This window comes from Euwallacea fornicatus, chromosome 10, assembly GCF_040115645.1.
Source record: "Euwallacea fornicatus isolate EFF26 chromosome 10, ASM4011564v1, whole genome shotgun sequence".
Classification (NCBI taxonomy): Eukaryota; Metazoa; Arthropoda; class Insecta; order Coleoptera; family Curculionidae; genus Euwallacea; species Euwallacea fornicatus.
Genome location: NC_089550.1, coordinates 2239905 through 2260696, shown reverse-complemented (window position 1 = coordinate 2260696; position 20792 = coordinate 2239905). Strand labels below are relative to the sequence as shown.

Sequence of the window (20792 nt, the reverse complement as noted above, 5' to 3'; positions counted from 1 at the left end):
TTTGTTCAATTCATCTCCGCGGGGTATTAACAATTTCTTTCTATAATCTGAGGCTCTGTCTAGATGAGAGAGCACGGCGTATTTCAAAAATTAAAAAAAATTCTGTATTGACTGCGTCATTATAATTTTCAGGGTTTCACTCGGAGAAGAGGGGTTGACGAAAAGGGTTCTTCCATTTTGCGCATCACATCAAAATTGCCATTTCTCCATGCCGAAATTGTCACCTGGTAAGTTATCTCAATGTTAGACGTATTTGCCCACATATTAGCTTTTAACTGCGCATTAGAAAACAGATAGTTCCGCTTACGAGGACATTAACAATAACAGCACATACGCTAGTCGATTGAAAAACCGTGCTTAAACCCTCTTGAACGACATCTCTAGAAGAGCATCGCTAGATCCAATTTGCGGTGCATCGACTTCAATAATTCCCTAGAGCATCAGCATTAAAAAACTGCTCCTAAATATTAATGATCCAAACACCCAGATTCAAGAACTTCCTTCGAAATTTTCCTTTCGGAATCATGTTTCCTTGCCATAAACGAGCTATTCTCAGCATGTAAACTGGCCCGACGAACTAGTTTCGTGTGTTTATAGGAGTTCATGTTGCGATCGACTAAAGAAAAACAGTTAAGGCAAACTCTCTGGAAACTTTCTAACGTTTCTGGATAGCAGTGCACTTTCGACGTCGTCAGACCGACAAGTAATCGATAAAACAGCGAGGCCCTGAGGGGCCTTAAAGGGAATGTTTCTGTTTACGGCTCCGTGTAAACAAAAGTTGGAAGTTTTGCTCAAAGCTTGGCCCTTAGGTATCATAATCCGTTGTCCTTCATGGATGTTTCACGCACAGCACAGATTTTTTTAAAAGAATTTCCACAATCAATATATATATCTAATTATTCCAATCTAATCGCAGTTCAATGATGGAATTACGAGTTGAATAGACCCTCCCTGAACCTTGAAGAGGTAAAAACCATAAAATTCCGAAATGTTGCTGAAACATCGTTGATTTTCTTTCTAATGTTGCAAGTAGTAATTAAGATTTACAGTGTAGGCGGTGGTTATAATTAGATATAAAAGTTCAAGAACTCGCTTATTATTTGTTCTTAACTCTTGTCTTTCATCCGATCTAAATCCTCAAATTTCGCTTCCTAGTCGTCAAGAAATGGGATATCTCGTCGGAATAATATCTAATTCGCCTACCTCAACCTGTTTGAACGTAATCCCTTCCGTTGTGCTCCATTCCATGCCAGGAACCGTTGTTAGTGTTATGTTATGTGATACGAACGGTGTCATATTGATAATGTAAATACCATGCAAATGTGTATACACAGACCATTATGTAATAGTCTATATGTAATCGTTATGCTGCGATAAAGCAAACGCGTCTTGCTACTTTGGTTTGGCGATTTATTGGGGATTCGATCGATGATGCTTGAGAAGGGATTGGTATTGTGGCTTATTGTGTCTCCACCCTCAGATAAGGCATTCAAGTGTCTCATAAAGAGGATTATACGGGAGTTCTCAAAATTTGATTCTCGCCTGATGCTGATCCTTTGTCAGATGGGTGAGAGTTTGAAGGTTTCTCTTCTTCGGTCTATTCTTCCTCTTAATGCGAATTCTATGATCTAATATTGAAATCCTTTATAGCACGTCCCGTGGTCGTCGTCAACATCAAAGTAACAGTTACTCCTTACGACAAATTCCCTGTAAACACCCATTATGGACAGAAGATTTTTACGAAGAATCAAAGTCTGTTGCCCGATTTTTCCATATCGTTTAGAATATAAAATATACACACATTAATTATTCGTTTCACAAGTAGCGATATTCATGAAGTAAGGTGAGGCGGCAAACTTTTACTGCAGTTTATCTATCAAATTTGCAGTAACTGAAAAACTTTTCAATGCCTAAGCCATAAAGGGGTTGCTTTGTTGCCTAAGCATTAAAAGTGACACTTTACAGCTTGTTTCGTATCATTAAAAGACAGCCTTTTCAGTCCGTTGGAAGAAACGTATTTTTCCCATGGACGTCATAATGAATTTTCATATTTTCAACCAATTTTTATTTGTAAACTTTCAGGAATGTTCGTTACGTGTTAATCTGTGCTAATTCTATTTATTTAGAAAAGGAAGTTTCTGGAAAGTTAGCTATGAATGCAATCTAAAAAAGTTGGAAACGTCAAAACTGATATATCGACCACTTTAGAACTCAAGTTTTTTTATAGCAAGTTGTATCATGCCGTATTTATTAATTTTTAATTAATTACCAATTTAAGTTCTCCTCAGATAAACCTCATTATTTATATGACACATGAATTATGACGTGAAATTATGTAGGTTACGAGGTGCGTATAGCAAAAAGAGAAAATAGGACCAAATTTACAGAACTAAAAAAAAAGAGTCAGCGTACAGGATTTACATGTCTAAATTACAGCTATATTTTGACAGATACGTTCAAATTGCATTAGGGACAGAATGTCATGACGCATCAAAAGACAACTTATGAACATACAGAGAATTTTTTTTTAAATTTTAGTCTTGTCCGAAAATTTTATATTTGCAGTTTCAGTAAGAAAAATCCTTGAGAAAATATAGTTAAACATAGAATCTACGTATTTAAATAAAAATCTATTTAAAAGGACAATTTTGGCGAATTTGAACGCTTGCATAACTGTGCTATATTTCAATATGCATTATATTATTTTCTCTTACATTTACGATAGTATATTACAATAAAAGCTCTTTGGAGAGAATAACCCAATGCAAATTAGCAATGCAAACAGTCAGTGGGCACACCAACGCAATTTTTAAAACGTCATCCACAGGCATTACAACTAAAACTGAATTAATAACGGCACTTTTGTCGCACATTGAATACTGACAATCCACACATAAAGTGTGTCAGACTAACCGATCATATCTGTTGAAGAAAAACCATGAGAACTAGCAATTTGCAAGAACTACACAGTGGGCCATAAAAAAAAACGGTAAAAATCCTCAAATTATATCAATGAAAAAAAATTTACACGTAGGTTCGGCTTTGAAATGTATTGCTAACCCAATATTCCTACAAGGATACCTGCAAAGAACCTCGTTTTATATATTTTTTTAACTATTATTTTAAAACATTTTAAAAGAACTAAAAAGGCTGCATGTAAGGCCGTCTTCAAATTGAGCAGATGTTATTCACATTCCAATTACAGAATCTAGTTGACTTTGATGCAGATGATTCCAGTTTTTTACAATTAATTTTTTTAAAGTAATTAACGCCACGAATTTGTAGTGGTTTGTAAACAAATTGCTCCACCTAACTCTAATTAAACTAATCCATCGGATTTAAGTCTGGACTGCAACGTGGCCATCGCAAATCGAGTTCATTTTAAATAATAATAATAATACTAATTTAAAACAAGGTTTCTTGCATGTACTCTCTTAGAACTATTGCGTTACTAATACATAGTATAATACTATATGTACTAATAATTGTTTTTAGAATCAGTAGTGTCTTATTTTAACGTTTTTACCGGGCTTCCAAGACATGACCGTACAAAATTCGTAGCGTTTTTTAAAGGTCACTATGTACAACGTGTATTAAAAAAAAATCTGTATAAATCAAGCTCGATAACAAATTGCTTTTATCATGGGTTTGAACAGTTTTGAGCTAGACAAACCTGCGGTTGACACTCTTGACTGAAAAAGGGTTAATCCAATTGAAAACTTGAGACACTTCACAAAACAATCACCAAGTCGCAAATCACCACGCATTTAACAGTGAATTTCCTGTAGTATTCCATGTTTTTCTCGGTCGAAAACCGTGATGAGGACCCGAAAATTATTTTCCGTCGTCGAGTGTAAAAATTGGTGAAGAGTGCGCGTTCGTTCACCTCATCGACGACGACCGCTCGTATTGGACAGTGGGCCTTAAGGGGGCTTCACAAGCGCAACATCACCGCGACGGAGTCTTGCGGATAACTGATCAGTCTTGTGAACAACCACCATTGCTAGACAGCTGAACAGAAGTAGAAAGTGGCCATGGGCGCAGGACGGAGATTGTTTTTTTTTTTCGTTGAGTTTGTTGGTGCTCAAAATAACTCAAAAATTTAGAATTTACGCAATTTTGTTGTGCCAATAAAACGCTGTTTCTTCACTTTTTTTCCTTCATCTCAGTTATCATTCATCGGTTATTCTAATTCCGTCGTTATATTTCTTGCGAAAAATTTAATTAAAAATTCTACGTTCTGTTTTTTTTTTATTTATTTATTTTCCTTTAAATGTTCTCTGGAAGTAGCTACGTACAGGGTCCGAAATATGTGTGGTAACGGTGGATTTTTATAAAAATGGTGCGAGGCAAAAATTTTAAGTACGAAAGTTTTACGATATCGTATAAAATTTAAAATTGAAGCATCCTTAATTGCGTAGGGGGGCTTTTTGTGCGCAAGACAATGGTAGCTCGAATAAAAGGGAATTTTAGAATACAATTCAAAAATCCAGGACCGTATTTAGAAAATAACATTAATGATGGTTGCCCGCAAACTTGGATTTTGGGTCAGACAGTACGGCGACGTTGAAGTCAAAAAGCAAAAATCACAAAGTGGCAATTTTTTTAAAATATACCTTTAAATGGTCTTTTAAAGGTAACAAGAAATAACTTTTTACTAAATTTTCTGATATCGTCGGATATGTCAATTGAAATTTTCAAATTAAAAATAAATAAAACATATATAATAAATAATAAATAAAAATTATTTCGTTGGGTTCCTAAACACACAACTTTCGTGATACGACTGGATTGCTGAGAATCATGAATTACAGTTTAGCCCTTGTTATTTTGCTCGTATCGAAGGAAACAAAATGTCGGAAAATAATTATTAGCAACTAAATTTGTGTATTTTCAATGATTTATTGCCACAATATACTAAATTCTTCCACAGAAGGTACATTAACTAAAAAAATTTCACTTTAACCCATGATATAACAAAGTTCTAAGAAAATGGAACCCATTCTACGTCAATAAATCAAGGAACAGTTGACTTCAATTTATGTCATTCTAGGCCGAACCACCAACAATAAACTTTTATAGAGATGTCATAAAGGGATGCACCAAAATGGGGCAAAACGCATGTTTGTGGTGCAATTTAAGGTTTGTTTTTGGCAGTGGGGCTTTGGAGACTCTGTAGAATGATTAATGGTTGCCGAAATTTGTCGGTTTCGGTTGGTTATGGCACACTTAAAGAATTGTACTGAATTGAACTTATAGAAGGTGTTTAAAACCATTGTGCTTCTGTTTCCATGAACTAAAATTTGTTCAAGTGTTTGCCGTAAGGATTCTGAGTGAAGAATATTTGAATTTTAAAACTTTAAGGTATTTTTCTCACTTAAGAAACCATACAATGCTACCGCTTACGTTTGAATAATTCGAAAGTCCTTAATAAGTCTCATTTTCCTTATAATACAAAAACAATGACCACGGTTATGGCTCTGCATATGTATGTAATTGTTATTTTTGAATTTGCGTAACAACGCAATTTTGCAGAAAGATACAATCAGTATGACCCATTTTCGCATTATTTTCGCACTTTTATTGCAGCCCAGTGTTTAATTGCAGTGATAAAAGCGCGCATTTAACAGATGGTGTGAGATTAATGCGAGTATTGCATCATAATTACATTCTTCAGACGAGACGAGAAGGTACCAAGTTACTTCGATATTACCAAAAACCATCATCAACGTCACAATAACGATCCGATATGAACCCAAAACGGTACTTTTACAGGGCCTGAAGTAGCGTTGTAGAGGGTTTTTTTTTTTTCTCCTCTAACCGCAGCAAGGTTGGGTAGTACCCACATGGGCAGTTTCGAATATTGAAACTCTGATGATGTTTACAAGCGGCAGGTGCGAAATGCGGCTTAAAACGCGTGTGTAAGACGCAAACAAATGGGAATTGGAACGCATTTTCAATCAAATAAATAACGATCAAATTAATTCCATATAAAGGCGAGTTGATATTACGCAATAACGGCGGTGCCCATATATGCGAGTACCTGAACATTTCAACTTGAGAGGAGAGATGGAGAGGTTGGTGTTCGGCATAGGTTAACAACTCGCCAGACAAATGGCTAAAACAGCTTTTTTAATGCTTCCCGCGGGCTATAAAGACGACAATTTGTGCCTGATGGTTGGTCGTTAGTCTTGCAATTGCTCGCAAGACAAGGGGATTTTCTCAAATTTGCATCAGATGTAATAAGGCATCTATAGGTATACCCGAGTTAATGCCAAATTCGGTATAAAATGCATATGGAAGAGATTGGATCGGCGAAACTTTTCCGAAGGGAATTAACGAAATTTTGATATACTTAAACGATTCTGACAAGTTGTTTCTTCAAAAATCGGCACATGCAAAAGAAATACTCAATTTACTAGTAGAACCTGCAATTAAAATATCAACACTTTGATCTGGGGCGCCCCGCATAAAGATACAGAGTTTTTGAAAAAATTGGTACAAAACTTACGGATGTGAAAGTAGAGCCAAAGATGGCGAAAAAGTCCCCGCAAACACTGGCCCTACGTCGTACCGTTACTGAGATGTGGCCCTCCAAGTGGCTCCTACCACTTGGATACATTTTTTAAATCTTTCAATTCAAAAAAACTTGTTCTGATTAATATAATGGAATGCAAATTGCCGGTAATAATCGTATTACAAGGGTAGTTTTCTAACTACCCTTAAGAGAAATGTTCCTAATTTTTTTTATCCATTTGCTTTATCGAGCAGGTAACATTATTTTTTAACAAATTCAACTATTTTCAAGAACAAATTTTTCGAATTCTGCGTGGTTCAGTCAGATATAATTATTTTTTAAATAACGTCTGAGTCGGAACAGTGACACATTTTCACATACAGGGTGTCCTCGATGGTGACCGTTTCGTTGTGTCAGTGATTTGCAAAACTACCCAGGCTTCGAACAAAGAATAGAAATTTTTTTCTTCAAAAAAGTCTAATTCATTAAAAAGTAATGTTGTTTACATGATAATTCAAAAGAGTAAAAACAATTCGCAAAATTTCTGTCAAAAGTAATTAGAAAACTATCTTTAGTTATAATCGGTTTTGATGAAACTTATGATAATTAAAGATCCTTATGGCATGATTACAACCTACAATTTTCATGCCATTGTCTTAATCAGAAAAAAGGTCATTTTAAAAAATATCCACACGATAGGGCCCCTTTGGAGGGCCGTATCTCTTTAGTGGCGCTCCGTCGGGTCAATGTCACAGGAACCTTTTTAACCATTTTTGGCTCTACTTTCAACTCATTAATTTTTGTATCAACCTTTCAAACGCCCTGTTTATTCGAAAGTTTTCAATTTTTTGTGATACTTTCCCGAACCTGATTTCAATATGTGAATAAAAATGTTAAAGACGGAACAAAATCTGAAGATAAATTTTTATTTCAAATGTTATAATGAAATGTGGTCATCCAATCATTGCAGATAGAACCTGTGTTCAAGCAAGATCTTTGAAGAACAGTACATATTCTAAAAATACAATATGGAACAGATATGCACATCATGCATCTATCACGTGACCTATAATGACGTCACCAGCACCTGACATTTATCGGGCGTTTCTGTCTCGGTCATTAATCCTCTTCATTAATACACTCGTTGATTCAGAAACTGGTAGTTATTGTTTATTTCATTTGAATTTGCACGAAAGATAATAATTTGCCTTCCAATCTCTATTCGAGCAATCGCTAAGCGTTCAGAATAATTTTTTCTAGTGCCAGCGCTATTAAATTCTTCGCGGTCCAATTAAACAGGATGATCTTAGAAGGGAACGGTAATAATGGATAATAAAAGTTACGTAATAACAAGTGTTACTCTTATATAAAGATAATAGACGATGGAGTAAAGATAGCCTTTGGCTGAGTGTATATCAACGTCTTGTTAAACCAATACTCCGCTGTTAAGTGTATAGGCTTGGTTCTATATTACCAAGTTTATGACTAACGGAGAAGTGAAAATTGTGAACTTTTCTTTAGGCTCTTACAAGTTAAGGTTTATTTTCAGTACTACTGCGGAATTTGTCGAACTCTTCAAAGAAATTACTTCGATTGATGTCGGCAATAAACAAATCACTTTACAGTACCTACTTCACGAAAAGCTACATAAACCATAAAATGCATTTTAAGTCGTTCCTCATTCGTATCTATGGCTGACAATCGCGAATCAATACTGGTACCATTACCATAATCGCCGTACAGAAAAGCAGTACCGATTCGTCAAACCGCACTTTTATGACATTAAAGATACAATCTCGGCTGTTCGGCACATGTGACATATGGCCAAGAGCAAAATGAAATTGACCACTTGGTTCGGTGGTGCACCACGCCTGGTTTCTATTATCAAAACAAATGCGTCTGATTGACAACTTTGACACTGTGGCGTAGACACATTTCTAGATTACTTTACTTTTTTCAGAAGTTTGTTTTTTCAATTTTGTATAGGAATATTATTGCTATTCGGAGAATAGGGAGCGTGTAATGCAATTGCAATTCAAAAGACTAATTGGCCTACTTTTAAATATTATCGTCAAGATTTACACGAAAAGTTTAAATCACTTGGTAGCCGTAAATATAATCATTTATAACGTGGAAAGTGTCTCGAGAGTGCAGTTGAGTTATAAGCTCAGTCTCAGAATTACACTTGGGTTAGATTAATCGCATGCATCCTCGCACATATGCGACAGTGATGAGGCCTTAGTTTCGGTTATAAATTAAACGCTTTGCTAAGTAGTTATTGAGTGGGGAAAGACTCTACGCAAATTTGAAAATTTGCTCGAAACGACTCCAAGGTAACCGGGATTTGTTATCAAACACTTTTGAAAAGTACTTTGAAACTTGGATTGGAACAGCTATAGACTGAACAGTCACCGACAGCTTAGGGATGGTTCGTCAATATCCCGTCAGGGAGCGCCATCCGTCAGGCAAGAACTAACCGACACACGAACTGTTTTTCAAAATGACTTTAAAGTTTAACCAGCAGTTGAGGCAAGGGCAGCTGCGTGAAACACCTTCGCAATTGACAGAGACAATATGATGATCACCTTTGGCTGTAAGTTACTTCACGTGAAGTTGAGAGAGATATTCATCAAAGAAACGGCTTTGAGTCGAATTAGGGTTCATCTTTGCATTCTCGCGATCCATCAGACTTCTTTGTTGGCTGATGTAAAATCGGTGACGCAGGCAGCGCACGCACGTCTGCCTTTATGCCAATTAAGCACTCCACGAAGCGTCTGCTGACCAAAGGTCTGTAGTCTCTAAAAAATCGGATCATATCCCAATTTCGTTATCCAATATATCACTTTGAGCCTGTCTGACAGCAAACGGTAGTGGAATTTAGATTTTTGTCCGCAATTTGAGAATTTGTGACTCGAATTAGAAAGCATTTTTCGTCATTTTTCCCTCTTTCGACCCATAATTTACTGATAGAAATGAATTTTTTTTGCTTCGTTTTCTTTAAATTTATATCGCAAAATTCATTGATATCTCTGACTTGTGATTTTTCATTTTTTGATCCCCTTGTGAGTTTGCTATATTTAAATTTTTAGTTTGAATTTCAGATAATTTGGTTTTTTAAGCTCGAATCGAATTAAAAAAAGGTTTTCCAATTAAGGTTTTGTTATTTCCCATTTTTTCTATTTTTTGGCTTCTATCACAGGATATCAGGAAGTAAAAATTGCTAGCTCATATTTTGGAGGTTTTATAACAAAACTGGTACTCTAGCCCGACCTGACGTGAACTAACCAGTTTATGTTTGGTTTAATACGTGAGACATTTGTCCCAATGGGAGTAAACAACCTTTAGCTTAAGCATTGTCCGCTACTTACTTCAACTTGTCGAAATCCAAGCGGATTTGGTTGTAACATGGACGCTAAGAGTGACGTAGACCTAGGACAGGTTTTAAATAAAGAGAATCCGGCTAGACAGAGTGCTAACTTGACAAATATAGGTCAACGTCCAAAATAATTTGCTCGCACTAGCGTTTTACCTGGGTTAACCACCTCTGGTTAATTATATACCTACTCGAATGCGAATGTTTGTGCGCGGGCGAATTTCGGCATTTCGCATAGTTAATAGCAATTTTTTGTAGCCTATTTTAGGACCAGCAAAAGTGTCACAACCAGTGTGAATTAAGAAATTGAAAATTTAATTGTTACACTCCCGTCTTAATTCTTCCACTTAATAAGAACACGATTATCAGATTCTAAGAAAGTTTTCTAGAGACGATTAAATTTAGAGAAGATAAGAAAACATTTTGGTTGGTTCAAGATGGCTCAGACATTTTAGATAAATTTGAGGAATTTTAGCTAGATGTTATTTTGAATTTGGAAGTTAATCATATTTTTTGGACACGTCAAAACCGTAAATGACCCTCGCTGGGGATTTCCAAATTGTAATCCTTTTCTTTCTAAATTTTTGATATTTATTTAAAAAAAAAAACGTTATGCGTTAATATTCGGTTCCCGTAACCGCACGGCGTGCGGAAAGTGGGACTGAATCTATCTTAGCTCTGTTCCGAATCTTTTTTAATCGCGAAGCAGTGAATACTAAAGACTCGATTGCACCTTGATCGATAGACTCCCCACAGGTACCGCATCAGGTAGCGGGTGTTTCTCATCGGCTTCCTCGTATTTCAATCTAAAAAATCCAGTTAGGTACCATATGTCTTCGACGATCCATCGCATCTGTTTGCTTTGTATCGAATTTAACCATTCTTATGCAACGTAAATTATGGGGTAGCAAAACTGTACTCTCAGACAAAAACCGTGAGAACCCGACGTGGACCGGACGATTGGGAAAAAATGGTTCCACATGTATGAGTATACGTTCTTCTCACTCTATCTCGCTACAAAGATTTTTTTTTAATGATATGTAATTTATTATCCGATGTGGTTATAAAGGAACACGAAATTTAATGTGAACTTTACGTGAAAGTTCGGTCTTTGCCCTCCCATTTAAATGTATAATATACCTGTGTGAGTGTGCGAATTTGTTTTCGATTATTTGTTGTCGACTTTGTATCACAATTTTGAAACCTCCACACGAGGTTTTTTTTAATGAAATTAACTGAATAGAATTCTTATTTTCGCGAGAAAAAAAATGTTTTCGGTACTTACCTCTTATTCATTGAACCTACTTCTGCGTAAACCCTAAAAATACCAAAACTTCAATGAACTTCTTTATGAGTTTCTTTTAATCGCCGGCAGCTTTGAAAGATGAAAAATGCGAAAAAAGTAGATTAGGTCTTTTGACCTGAGTTTCATCTTTTTTGACCAGGGAAATTACAACAAAACCCATTGCCTTGCCGACTAACCATACAAAGGCGACAGTGGGTTACCAAGGCGACGCCATGTTTTACGCCGTGACGTAGCTCTGCGACGTCGATATCCCACGAAGTAAAGCTCAGGAATTTTTAATATGCATGCAAAGTGCATTTTGCGGCGCAGGAATACCAATTGGGGCTGAAGGCATATGTCGTTCGATGACCCATATTACTAGATAGTTAAGTCATATTGCTCTTAACTCCATTTGATGGTTGCCACCGGATGCAATTCGCGGTTTATTTTGCCAACACTCAAAAATGATATTTCACGGATTTCACGCACAGTTTGGTGCTAAAATGAGCCCCTTCATGACTTTTTTGCAATGCCGAAAATACTTAAATGGATGGCAGTTAAAAGTAAGCAAAGCGGAAAGGATAGATTGAACCCATTAATTTTCTCTCTTTCACAACGAGCTAATTTCGACGTCTTGTTTGATGGAGATAATAAAGTACAGTTGGATCTTTTGCAAAAGAAATTTCAGTGAATTTTCAAGTACCGTCCGTATTGAGCAAATATACTTAAGCTTAATAAGCATTTTGATTGGTGTGGCATAAACGACATCCACTTATGTTCTCGAGATAAAAATAAAAACTGCACTTTCTTAATGCAAGTTAATATTTAATTTTAATCTCCACAGCAATCAGCTCCAATTTGATTTACATCCTCTATAAATTCATGTTTTTTGTTATAAATTATCTTGCTATCTTCACCAAGATATTATTCTTATTTCTTTGTGGCCAATTTTGTATCCGAAACCACTTTTTATCGATCTTGGTAATTTAATTCTCTATGATTAAGAACACACCTTCCTATTTGATTCCCTTCACAACAGGAAATTTCCTTATTGGCTCGCCTTTAGGTTGGTGCGATAATTTGAATTAATCATGAAAAATTGTTTTTTTTATCGTGAAATTTTTCTTGGAATCCCTCCAGAATTTCAAAAAAAACTTTTTAACTCTTTGGCAGCTTTCGAGAACGCTTAAAATCCAGAAATTTGTGTCGAAAGACATTTTCCGAGAAGGCGAAGGTAATATTTGCAGACCTACAATAATAATTTCTGAATCTCTGAAAAACACCGTTTTCTGTGTTCAGCATTTTCTTGTTTTAAGATAGTTTCAGACGTTTGTACATAAAGAATCATATGTTTTGTCGAAATCAATTTGACTTTTTTTTCAATTTTATCAATGATTGCACTTTGAACAGAAACACCACAAGCAATGCATGGGCTGTGTCAGTAGACAGCTCCGGCGGTCGTGCTAAGTACCGAGTGGCAAATTTCGGTAAAAAATATTTACCTTCAGTAAATTAGTTAAGAAAATTAAAATAAATTTTGCATTATGGAAATGAAATGCGTCCCAATTTTTCTTTATTCAATTTTATTATCGTTTATTGAGAGAACATCCTTTATGTCTTATAACAGTTCTTTAAGACTGACTCACGAATGCCCCCGGTGGTTTGTCGAGTTCGACGTGGACTTTCCATGATCTAAAGATACAATTCATAGCCGTACCTTGAAGATTTTAGATAGGTGCGTAATACAATAATTAATCATTTTTATACGATATTTTGGTCTAACAATAGCAGTTCGAACAACCTTTATTTTCTGTTTTTCTCTCCAATCTACTGATTTGGATTTCATGCCATGTGGTCGATAATTAATTGGACATTTTAAAAAATTTACATAATTTCGGAGCCCCTCATTAAGAGACGCCATGAAAATATCAAAAATTGTCATAAAAAAACTTAATATCTCAGCAACTGAGGGAGGGATCCATATCGGATAAGTACGAATTAGAAATCACAAAAACGGTCAAATTTTTAGTTTTAAGCGAAAGTCATTGGACCAATGTATTGCAGATTCCAATTTTGAAAAATTAATTCTTTCGTCCAAATTAAGGGCAATTATCACCCTCAAAAGAGGTTGACGAAGATATTTTTATTCGCGTCCCGTGAGTGGCTTTTTTTCATTTCGTCTCTCATTACTCAAAGCAGCTTGGCACCCGGATGAAATGTTTATTAAACGAGTTGGAAAGAATGTGCTTATTAGATTTACGAGTTCATATCGCGTGGCTCTCGCCATAAATGTGCGCTTCTTTTTATGAAACCCGAGAAGAAAGAAGAAAATAAGGCGGAAACGTGTGAAGGCGTCCGCAAGCCAAATTTCGTGAGTGATTCAGGGTTATTAAGCTATTAACGTATTTTGAGGCGGAGCCCCCCCTCCCCCCGCCCAATATATTTTTTTTTTAAGCAAATTTATTTAAATATAAATATCTGTAAAACAAGTACCAGAAGGATCATGTGCCAGATAATGTAATACAGGCGTCTATCATGAATCTATTGCATAAGATGGCAACAATGGACAATGGCAGGTTAATAGACATCGGGTTTGAATAGTATCTTCTTTTTGAGCTAATAGGCAGGCCGGTAGAAAATCTTAGTTCAGCTTCTTTGATTTTGCACTACAAGATTTGATTCATATCTTTAAAACTACTCGGATCGAATTTGCACCGTACGGTGAGATTCAAATAATTCGAAGCAACCATCCGCTTTACCAGAGCGTTTTGACCAGAAACAAACAGAAACTTATCATAAAATCGAGTATTCTGCACCCCCCTAAACGCTACAAACTATTTTACGTACCGTAATTTTTTTTTATAGGGGTAAATGTGATTTCATCACAAATGATGAGAATATCTACGTAAAACGTCTCGCTTCTATAATACAGGGTGTCGAAATTTATCTTTGCTCTTTCGAAATTAAGTTAAGTGATTAAAAACAAACTGCTTCGTGAAGACAACGGCTTGGAAATCAAGTGCAGCCCCATCTACCTTTTTCGGATATTTTGTGTAATTACAGTGAAAGCAAAATCAAAAAACCAAAAAAATACGTGACTAACGCGCGGTACTTCAATGAACGTCAACTTTTGTGTTAAATCACACTGGTTGTTATTAAATTATTCTACATTTGCACCTCGGACATCTGTACAGCATGGTCGTCCAACCATTTAGGGATACCCTGTGTTGTTGGTACAAAAATTTGTTCTAACTGACTGCACCAAAGACCTTGTGGGTGCCATAAAGCCATCTAGGACTCCTTCGTCTATAGAGCTTATAAAGTACCACCACCGTAATTAACGATTATTACATTCCCCAGAGTACCATACGCAGTATACGCACTGTATAACGGCGGCAGGTACAACTCATAAACATTCGGCAAACAACGTTTGATTGCAAAACTGACGTAAAACATAAATAATTAGCGAAACGAAATCGGCAGATAAATGGCAGTACCACCAATGGATTACGTAACGCCCATCTGATGCCGTTTTTTCAGGCAATTAACAGTTTAGATCACTTAGATATACTGGATAAACTACACCCGATATTCCTTTTTTAGATTTTTTTCTCTGGTTTCACTTTGATTAATACTTTATCGATAGGGATCTGATTGGGCGAGAAATCCGAAATGTCAATTGCAATAGCGCAGCATGAGGAAGCAACTTAATCTGCATGCCCGAAGCAAAACCTTGGGTGTGGCTCTTTCTGACACCTCACATTGCACAAGTCGCACTATTGACGATAATTCTTCATAGGTGCATGCGTATTGACAAAAACTTGTCGAAATTGCCAATAAACCTTATGCAACAATGTTGCTGGTATCTATGATCTATCGTGGACATGAAGCTAACGGTTATGGGTTCCACTTTCATCTCCCACTATGGCCGCATTTAAAAGTCGTTTCTTTAAATCAAATTTACAAACACATGGGTCAATGGTTCCTCGAAGGTTGCAAGATTTGAAGGCTTGGCACAATAACAAATTGCGTTTTTATTGCTTTGAATTGTATCGGTTGGCATGGGTTGTAAAGACTGATAGTTTAAATTGTCGCAAATCTATAAAATTTGCCAGATTAAATATTATTTTAGTATTTGATCCACTGCTGAGTCTCGTGTTAAAATTGAAGTATTCGGTGCGGGATTAATACAGGGTGGCCGGATTTTTTTAGCAGGATTTTAACCACGCATTTTGCGCATAAAAATAGTATTAGTTTGCTATATGAACTATATCCGAGAAATGCTTTGTTAAGAAAATGCAGGATGTTGAAGTTTTATATTTTTTTCGATTTATTTCTTATAGCTCCCAAACTCTTTCAGCTATTCAATTCCACTTTTGGGCATAAGGTACTCTTTAGGGTCTACATGATGAGATAATAGTAGACGATCGCGAAACTCTACAGGGTTATATTTTTTGGGGTTATGGCCTGTTTCATCTCCCAAAACTTACTTGTGATGCACCGCAATTTAAAGATTTTAATTGCGTTTTCAATTTAAAAACTTTTATGTGTTACGACCATTTTAGCGTCTGTCAACGTTTTTCAGTTATTTGCAAAATGATGACGTAATGCATGCTGCTTTTTTCATCGAGTTGGTTTGGTGTACTTCTGACATTCTACTGACCTCACATTTTCTGACACACTGCTATGGGGAAACCGGAGTAAGGTTTTATTGATCGACGATCTAAGAGTAAAGCGGATTTTTAACAGAAAAGAAATAAAAAATAATAATAGACAACAGGACAACAGCAACTTTAAATACACAATAAATTAGACAGCGATAATTTATTCGACAACGAGGTAATTCAAATTAATATAAAATTGTTATTAATACAGAAATTGTTCGAAATGATCGCCATTACGTTCTACACACAAATTGGAACGTCGTCATAAAGACCGCTGAACATCCCTTAAATTCTAACCAATTATTCTAAGAGCGGAATTTCGTATTCACCTTATAAGTTCTTTTTGGGGGTTTACAGGAGTAGAGGACACAGTTTCCTACATAAGCCCAAAAACATATAAATCTAGAGATGCTAATTGTAAGTGGTGCCCTCTATTAGCAACGCGGAAATTGTAACACATATTTTATTTGTCACGTAAAAAACGTGACTTTGCAAATTTGTATGATAATGACCGACAAAATTAATTAAAGTTTTAATTTTCAATACCCTGTATATCCGAAACTATCAAGTTTCGGACAAGACATATTTTCTCCAATCGGCACAGTTTGACGTGCAGTATCTTCAGTTTTAGTTTGTATCATTTTAATGAATCGCCATGTATATTACCTTCAGGAGTCATAGTTGGGATTTATTACTTCGTAATTTCTATTGTCATCCACATTCACTTAGTTTTAATTTTCGTTCATGACTTAACCAGAGATTTTACTCTAGTCTTTCTCCATGAATGAAGTTTCTATCTATGGAAGAAAAATTGTTGAAATGAACTTTCTATCAGTATAATCCAATATTTTAATAATATGCTAATTTTGGATCTTCGGCCATTCCACCTCTCCCTATGGCCGTGCCAGCTGATTTTAGTAGTAAAGTAAAAGCAAAAGTATTCTTTTCTGGGCAGTAAAATTCAAAAGGACCTAGTATCACAGAACTTAAAAAAGATGTTAGAACGGGTTTTAATGAAAGTTAAAACAAGTGGTCGACGCTCCAATAACTAAACAAAAATGGGACGGTTCATTACGAACCACCCTGTACACGTAGGTACATTATTTCGGTTTTACTTCACTATTTGATTACATGTCTTTTTTAAGGCTTCTATCGTGCAAGTCATGACGAACAGAGATACACATAAGAACATCTTATGTTATACGCGATGTAGTATGTCGTATCACATATCCAATTATTAGGGTAATATTACACACTGCAAAAAGAAAAAAAACTGTATAACATTTTCAGAAATTTTCGTAAGGCTCCTTTTTCATGTTTGCCACAGATTCGCATCAGGACAAATATCAACTAAACTCTCACAAAACAAATTGTTAAAGAATTAGAAAGTGTTTTAGCCACACCACCAAATCAGACATAACTATACACTTACGTATACATACATGACATTTGCACGACGTTTATCGCCCATGTGAGACTGCTTACCTGAAAAAGAAATAACAACTATCATTAGTCAATGTCCAAGTAATGATTTCTTTTACATCACAATCTTCAGATATGAAAGAAGATTAGTTTACATTGTATAATATGCAACCATATACTGTCTATTACGACGCTTATATTATTTATTGCAAAAATAAACGATTTTTTTTTAAAACGTTAATTTTGATTACAATCTGGAAAGAATTTGGAACGTCGCCATGACTTCACCCTTGAGTAAACCAATAAGAACTTGAATTGGTGGAGTGACCTCCCAATGACATTGCAGCTTGTGAGTGTGTCATTGTCACTGCTAAATATATCGCGTAACGTCACAATGTTGTCAGATTTTCGGTTAAGAAAAATGTGAAAACTAAATTACTTTCTTTGATCATGAAGTATTGGCTGTAGCAAGCAATTGCCGGCATTCCGTTAAAATTGGCACTAGTTCTTGAACAGAAGGCCGCCATGTGGAGTCCGATAAAACCGATTTAAGGGCACACCACTACGTCACCATTTACCGCACGATTCAACGGGGTTATCATGACGTAGCGACCTTCGTAAACCATTCGGACCGTAATAGGTAACTTTATGACTTCATTTGTTTCCAGAGATACGTCATACACCAGCGTAATCAGGAAATCATTTTTTTGAGTTTAGTTTTTGAAATAATTTTTTTAAGAAGTTACGTAGGTTTTATGGATTTTGTTTAATTTTCGCGAAAAAAAAATTAAAATTTCTACAAAACTGTTGCAGACTACCACGACGACGTGAGTTACGTAACCATGTGTTTCTTTCTGGGGCCATCTGCGTTATCCCATGGTCATCTGCTTGTCATTCCATCTTTTTTCTCTGCACACATTTTATCCTGTGCAAAGACACCTACGGACCTAGCGAGGAGGGGCCATATAAAACCGAGTTTAACCGTTCGAACCTCATTATTTTTCGTCATAATTTTCTGTGATGCAAATCTCATGGTTTCATATTAGTTTTTTTTTTTTGATAAAACAGATTTTAAAAAACTTAATATGCAAAATAAGTTCACTTAATTCCCTCAAGTTTCATAAACCACTATGAGAATTTTTGAAAGTTCTGATTTTAAAAATAAACTCCAACAACTAAGTTGAACCTAAATTAAGATATAATACATCGGTCTAAAACTAAGTTATGCACTTAACTCAAAATGCAAGTTTTGCGATTTTTCCCCCTTTACACACGTTTTAGGGAATCTATGGCACTGTCGTTTTTATATGCGCAGTGTGACAGGTTATTCTCACCATGAGGTCTTGAGGTAAATGAGGTTATGTCTTTTAATAATGCGATCCATCAATTTAATTACGTCATTTGCAAGCATAATATTATTTTTATGATCTACATTGCGTGATATATTTCAATTTTTGCTTAAGCATTCTAAAACATGAGCTTAAAATTAGTGTATAATTTGAGCGTGTCAAACCAAAGATTAAGGAATACTTAGACTGCTCGCCCATTTTTTCAAGTGACGTCATCGCTTGGGACTTGTGGTTCCGTCTGTAGACCAATCAAACTTGACATTTGCCAGTGTAATAATTCTAGTTGGCACTTGCTTTATTGGTACCTAAAATTTGGTTAAAAAAAGTCAATATTCCCATGAACACAGACTCTTTTCAATCCTACCAAGGCAAAGTATTAAAAAATCGCATACAACGAATCTAAAAAGGCCGAAGCAAATAATCTCCTAATTGCCATTTAGGCTCCTTACACGAGCCATTATGAACAGGAATTCTTTTGTTACTACTCGTTTATTTTCATCCACATGCCGCTCATTTGATTACGAAATTTTGAAAGTGATTATGTTAATTTTGAGATTGTTGTATTGATTAATAAACTTTCATTTTTGGTTTGCGTTCGACGTCCTGTCTGTACTTGCCCGCCGATATATCGACATACATACGTTAAGGAGCCCGTACAGGGTCGACCGAAAAAACCCACTTTGAAGTCGCCGAGTGTTGCGTAAAATATCGGTTTTTATCCCCTCTACGCACCCATTAATTAATAAATCTCGAAAACAATTCAATATTCAATGGCTTAGCTCTATACGCCGGTGTAAAACTTTGTAGACAGAATATCGAACGCTGCCACTGTCACACTCGTTTTATTCACAAGAAAATTTATTATGCTAACAATCTATTAAGCCTTAATAAATAATTTTAATTGGTATTTTATAACGATCTAGGGCAATTTGGGTCTATATCATTACAAAAAGAATTCGGTGGCAGCCAATTTGTGAGAGTTTAACAGGTGCAGTGAGTTTAGTAATAAGCCTTTAAAAGCGAAAAATGTCTACTAATACATATGCATTTTAATACTCTTCTCGATGTCGAGATATTCATGGGTTAAAAAAATCCGTTAATGCTCTTGGTACAATTATAATAATTACTTTCAGATTATCATTACGTTACAAATATTATAAAAGTAATTTCAATAGTATCGCCATCTCTCTGTGAATGGCAGAATACTGATCTCTTAATGAATCGCATGAATTGCAGTGTAGCCATCTAGCGGACGGTAGCGGCAGTACGACTCGCGTTTTATCCAAACCCGACCTTTCAAGGCAGTTTATTGCCCTCGCGTGACGTACGCGGAAGAGCAGTGACGTCACATGAAAAGTTCGCCTACTCTGCGGACACGAAACGGCGTTCCTGCAACGCACGGCTGGATTCTTGGCTTAATGCGACGTTGCACGATTGCTATGCGATTTTTATCGGTTTTTTAAATTTGGAGAAAATACCTGTTGGTGGGCGAGTTAATGTTTCAGCCAGGTCTATATACTGAAGAATTGCGAATTCTGTTCCATTCGGTCATATTCAAATTAAATTGAGAGCTATGAAATTCGTAATCATCAGGTTTAAGCTCATTGTTTTGTGATTTTTTTTGCGAATTCTGCTGCGCGTGCGTGTTTTCGGACAATTTTAAACTATTTTGCAAGATTCTGTTACTCATGGGCATAGGAAAGGTACACACCGGCCAAATATTGCAACAATGATAAAAGATAATATTTGTAACAATGATAAACAATTATAACATTTTAACTTGAACTTATTGTTTGTCAATTTCAAAAGAGTCTGAACACGAACAAATTTATTGAAAATGAATCCAGTTTTAAAATAGTGCTATGTGACCGCACGGGGTGTAATGTCAGCTGTGTGTGGTACTGTCAACATCTGTCAGTTGTTTGTATAAATTGTTATATTTGTTTGTCAAAAGTCAATCCTCCATTAGTTGTTTGGATTTTTTATTTTATCTTTATTTTCTAGGAAGACTTACATATACATACATATATCTGATATATCTTCGTTTCTTCGTTATTTTTACCACGTCGAACTTGCTTTAAAAATCTGTTGAGATTATTTAAATTTTTGATCTGGATTTCAAATGTTTTATTTCTCTTGATTCGTTTGACCCCCTTTTTTGTATAATTGTTGAGTTTCGCGT

General features: G+C 35.7%; 1 protein-coding gene across 5 annotated transcripts in view; it reads right to left on the bottom strand.

Moving 5' to 3' along the window:
* The window catches only part of Hr3 (Hormone receptor 3), a 76313-nt gene that overhangs the window by 38779 nt on the left and 16742 nt on the right, over nucleotides 1-20792 (bottom strand). The window contains exon 1 of one of the 5 annotated variants that reach the window (XM_066287011.1): nucleotides 3674-3980. The exons of 2 other annotated variants lie outside the window; for them this stretch is intronic. The gene's annotated coding sequence lies outside the window, so the exon portion shown is untranslated. Of the gene's footprint in view, nucleotides 1-3673; nucleotides 3981-20792 lie in introns of those variants that run through there. 2 more of the 5 variants (XM_066287017.1, XM_066287016.1) reach the window with 2 other exon arrangements.